The sequence below is a fragment of the Lactuca sativa genome, chromosome 9 (assembly GCF_002870075.4).
Source record: "Lactuca sativa cultivar Salinas chromosome 9, Lsat_Salinas_v11, whole genome shotgun sequence".
In the NCBI taxonomy this organism is placed as follows: Eukaryota; Viridiplantae; Streptophyta; class Magnoliopsida; order Asterales; family Asteraceae; genus Lactuca; species Lactuca sativa.
The window spans coordinates 189,899,176-189,905,175 of record NC_056631.2 but is presented as its reverse complement, the minus strand read 5'-3'; positions in this window follow the sequence as shown (position 1 = coordinate 189,905,175).

Sequence of the window (6,000 nt, the reverse complement as noted above, 5' to 3'; positions counted from 1 at the left end):
CGTTTAGTATTAATCTTAGTTATGATTAGTATGATTTCTTTTACAAAAAGTAATATTGATCAAAACACTTTTTAAAGAAATCTGGCTTTAGTCTAACTGTTTAGCCTACAATTCGAACCATTAGTTATCACAATTTTCATTATTAAAATCATACATGAAATAAAACATTTGAAATGAAAATACATTTAAGTACAAGATTTCTTGTACTTTTGCTTGTATTCCCCCCCTGAAAACGTTGAAAACCATTTAAAAAGGGTAGGGGTATGAACTCACCAGACGCAGAAATGTGACGATTTCGGACACTAAACGTCGGTTCGGGGCCTGATTACTCACGATGTCCCTATGTAAAATGAAATAATGTCCATATATATCTAATTAGATTTACAATCACTAATTATATGGAACATTATACTCCAATGAGATTAAACACCTCAAAACGAGTGTTTGGAGTGACCCGGGTGACATCTACGGACGTGTAATGGTACTAAGGACTTGGGATTTGAGTTTACTCCCCAAGAGTAAACATTTTAGGGAGTTTACAACCATAAAACACATACATACATGAGTTCACGGCCGTGAACTCATGTTGGTGTGATTTTGAGTGCTTAATGGCTTGTTTGGACTTGGGAAATGTTGGAATGGACTTCTAAAATGCCTTGGAATAAAATTATGGGACTTATACCATGTTTAAGGGAGTTCACGGCTGTAAACTTGGAGTTTACGACCGTAAACTCTCCCATGGTCTTGAATAATTGATTTAAGGCACTTAGGACAATCATATGTGATTCTAGTAATTTTTCCAAGCATTGGGGTGATTTTAGGGCATCTTTTAACACATATTTGGGAGTTTACGGCCTAAGGGTATGAGCTATGGTCGTAAACTCTTATATGTTGCATTTTGATATGTTTAAGACCCCCAAACTATTTTTAGATGGTTCTAGGATTTACCACAAGGCTATTGGTTGAGTTTCAAGGCATTTCGACATGTTAAAAGGGGTTTACTCTCCATTTTTGAGGGGTTTACGGCCTAAGCATGAGCCTTGGCCGTAAACTCCTATTTACTCCTCAAAAATTATGTTCATGATGTTCTAAGGCAAATACCATTATTCTAAAATTCATATCTAAGCCTTGTTTGAGTCTAGGAAGGGTTTAAGGGCTAAAAACCCTTTTAATTTAGTGTTTACGGCCTAGGCACCTTCCTGGGCCTGCCTAGGCTGTAAACTCATTATAATCCCTCAAAATCCATGTCTAAAGTGTTCTAAGTCCAATCCATGAAGTCATTTAGCCATATCTAAAATCTAGTTGTGGTTTGGAAGGGTTTTGTTGCTCAAAAACCCCCTTTAAATGAGTTTACGGCCTAGGATAGTTCTAGGGCCATAAACCCATGATAATGGTCCTAATCCATGGTTTAAACTCGAATTTGAAGGCTAGAGGGGTTGTATAGCAAGTTAGGGAAGTTACCTCAAAGATTTGAAGCCTTAAATTGATGATTTGGACCCTTAAACTTGGATTTAGGAGAGAGGTTAGAGAGAGATGGTTGTGAAATGAAGCAAAAGCTTCAAATGAAAGCTTGAACACGTTTAAATAGGTCCCAAACTTGGACACGATGGAATTCTACCCGATACCGGCACTAAACGGGGCTTTTGGTCGCACCCGATTAAGTTTCCGTAACTCGACAGGGACGTTTCTAAAATTTCTAAATTATACAATTTGGGCTAATTTCGTGAGTTCCTAACAGGTTTGGACACTCATTAGCATCAATTAAACATATAAGTTTAATTAATTTAACCCAAAAACGACATCGGAACGAATTGACATACGGCGAGTTATACAGGTAGAATGGGTTTTCAGTGATGAACAACTTTGGGTTGTTACATATGTCTGCATCCTGGTAGTTAGGATGGTATATGTTAGAGACCTGGTTAAGGTCGGTATCCTGGTATATAGGATGATGCTATGTTAGTGACCGGTTAGGTCGGTATCCTGGTTAGGATGTTACTATGTTATGTGATCTGCTAGATCGGTTGATTAGTTGTGAATTGCTATATGATTATATGTTTATGTGAACATGGTTGTTGGAATGGGGTTGGGTTGAGGCGGGTTCTGCTTTGTGCTGTAGGCCAACATACCCAGGGCGGACCAGTTAGACCGAAGGCCCGGTGAGCAGTCTGGATAGGCTGAAGGCCCCAAGAGGGCAGACCAGACGTGCCGAGGCTCGAAGAGTGGACCGGATAGACTGAAGGCCCGGTGCGGGCGGACCAGTCATACTGTAGACTCAAAGAGTGGACCAGGTGGACTGAAGGCCCGGTGTGGGCGGACCAGTCATACTGTAGACTTGGAGAGAGAGTGGACCGGGTGGACTGAAGGCCTGGTGCAAGCGGACCAGTCACATTGTAGACTCGATATGCATGGTTGTTCTGTTTATGATATGATATGATATGTGTATGGTATTGTGGTTGGTATTTTGGGGGTAACTTACTAAGCTTTTGGGCTTACAATTTCAGTGTATTGTTCCAGGTACTTCAGGAGACCGTGGCAAGGCGAATGTGTGATCGTACCGCTCCTCAGTTTTATGTTGATGTTCTGGGATACTCTAATAATAAAAGAATTGAAAACCTTTTTGTAATAACTTAATGAATATAGGTTGTTTTTGAAAAGTTTAAATTGGCTATAAATTTTCACGGTGTTACAACACATTTAGTCACTGAGTTTTTTTTCGTCTACATTTACCCCTTCAACTTGTTAAACTGTACACATTTAGTCCTTATGACCGACTACTCCAGGTTAGCAGGTAAAAATGACTTAATAGGGTAATATATTTATCACTTTGTACACATTTAGTCCTTAATATTTTTGTACACATTTAGTCCTTAATATTTTTTTTGTTGCAAAATAATTCATTTTTGTTTTTGTATTCATTCAGTACTTATGAATGATTTCTTTAGATTTTATCACATCATCTTATGTGGGATAGCCATATGGTGGTGGGATAGTTTCAGGTGGTCCTGCTATATGTTGTAGGCTAAGATACCTGGTGTGGGCCGACTATAAGTTGTAGGCACGAAGACTCGAGAAGAGCAGTTGGATTAAGGTGTCATGCCAACATTCCAGTCCAATAACCGATTGGACCTGTTGCATGTTGGCATTCCAGTCCGATGACTGATTGGGCCAAGGTATACCAATCTGATGAGTGTGGGTCCGTTATGCATGATAATATGTTTGTTGTGTTGGGTATTTTGGGGGAAACTCACTAAACTTTGTGCTTACCCAATTGTTTATGTTTTCATGTTCTATCGTTGGTCGTGGGAAGGCGAATGCATAACTGTACACACTCATCAACAATATTGAGGATTATGCATTTCTTATATTACTCTGATTTTCGATAAATGTATTTTTGAATAAACGTTTTTTTCTTAATAATGGATTTATAATTAGGGAGTTTTGCCTTATTTAAAAATGAAATTTTTTAGTTGTGGAAATGAGACATTACACATAAACATCAATAGCCTCTCACACTTCATCAATGATTGTCCTACATAAGATGTCGTGAGAAAAACTTAAAGAAAACATTCATAAGTATTGAATGTGTACAAAAAAACAAAAATGACTTATTTTGAAACAACAAAATATTAAGGACTAAATGTGTACAAAAATATTAAGGACTAAATGTGTACAAAATGAGAAATATATTACCCTATTAAATCATTTTTTGGCTAACCTGGAGTAACCGGTCATAAGGATTGAATGTGTACAGTTCAACAGGTTGAAGGGGTAAATGTGGACGAAAAAAAAACTCAGTGACCAAATGTGTACAAATCGAAAAATATATTACCCTTTTAAGTCATTATCCCTTTCTGGCTGATATTGCCATATTTATACATATTTTTAGGCATAATTTTAATACATTTTAAGCTATACATCCACAATAGCCATGGGCCAGCAAGCCTTGAACTCTGAAAAAGAGAGAGTTCATGCCTCAATCTGACCAACCACAATCTCTGCACGAAAAGCCCCAAGCCGCTCATTCAGTGGCTCCAGTATCCCTTCCTTGATGGTACCAAACATCACAACAGTTGCATCCAAGATATTGCGATGAATCCCTGACGAAACGAACTCACGAATCCTCTCATCAATTGGCTCAGTACCAGAGCCTGAACCTGAACCATAACCATAACCTCCTTTACGAGTACTCATCACCATACTGAAAAGCAACCATACAAATGATCAAAACATACCCAAAGAATCCTCATTCCCCATGCTTCTTAGAATCCTCGTGACTTTCCTTGATTCAAGTACAGATCTCATGCTTTCAGTAGTCCGGGCCCAATACTACAGTCCATACTTATCCATACTTTCCTCAATAATCATCACGAATCCTCTAACTCTCCCTCTCATAATGATAGTCCCCATACCCGCTAAATAACACACCACTCGCACTAAAGCACTTCCTAGGCTCTCCTAGGATCCCCACCTCACCCTGCAATAAACTGCTGAAAAACTCCTACTAGTGTCAGCTAACTACTACATGAATATAATACATGTAACAAAACTTAGATAATCCTTTTGACTAAAAGACTCAACCCTACAATGATTGCACTCAAACAAGAGCTGTGTAATAGAACCAAATCAATCACTCTAAGATTATTTAACCTTTGCAACATGTAACTAAAAACATTCGTTTAATAGCTAACTCACATCAATATGAGTCCAAAAAAACACAAAGCAAGCAACATTTGAATACCTCAAATCGCACCCCTTCTATTTGTTGGATTAGTGTTTAAGTCCATAACTATTTTGGTATGTACTTGACCCGATGGTGCATGGTCCTTTTGGGTTGCTTTCACCAAAGCAACTTGATAGGATGAATTATGGAGAGAAAGGATTAAATATGATTTATTAATATATTATGAGAATAATATATTAAAGGAGAAATCATATTGTTTAATTAATTAGTAATTAGTTTTGTGACTAAAAGAGATTAATTAAACTTAAGGGACTGGAATTGTAAGTATAAGATAATTGCAATTTGGGCTATGGATTGCCTTATATTAAGGAGTGGACGAATTCTATGGGGAAGCCCATAAGAAATCGTCAAAGTCCTTAAGGAAAGGGGTCCATGGGTTGCTTAGGGCTTAAGCATCCAATTTAGGGTTTCCTTGTTAGATAACCCTAATAGCCTAACTATATATACATCCCTTATGACCCAAAAACATGGACAAGCATCCTTCAAGGGTTTCACACGTTTTAGGGCAGCCTCCATCCTCTCTCCTCTTCATCCTCTTGCTCTTGGTGTTTGTGAACCATTAGAGGAGTGACATTTGTGACTCTAAGCTTTCTAAAGTCAATACAAGGAGGAATTGAGATTGTTATTGCTACATAACAATCAAGGTATGATTTAAACCCATTCTTATGTTAATATGATTACTTGTATGCTAGAATTAGGGTTTATAGTCTTGGATAACTTGCATGTACAATAGAGAAACCTAGATCCAAGCATTAGAGTTTGTATGAGCACATAGGATGTTCTTAGGACCAAAACTCATCAGTGGTATCAGAGCCTAGATTGGTTTCTATTGTATTGATGCTTTATATGTTGAAAAAATTCGATTTTTTTGTTTCTGGGGGCTGAACTCGCCAAGTTTTTTTTAGATGAACTCGCCGAGTTCATGCTAACTCGACGAGTCCATGCCTGACTCGACGATTCGGCTGGTCAGAATGAGGGAAAACCGGGATTTCTTGCTGTTTTTGCTTGAGGATACTTGCCTTATCATATTAGATCAATATAAATCCGATTTTTAGATATATATGAGTATATTCTTGATCTAATTGAAGATATTTATCAATTAATAAAATATTTGTTTCCTTATATAATAATTGATTAATTATTTTGATTAAATTGGTAAATTGTTTTGCAAGAAATCATTAAATAAATCAAATATGGATAATTATGTGATTTTAGATTATTTGTTATTTGATCCTTGTGTTATGAAATGTTTCATA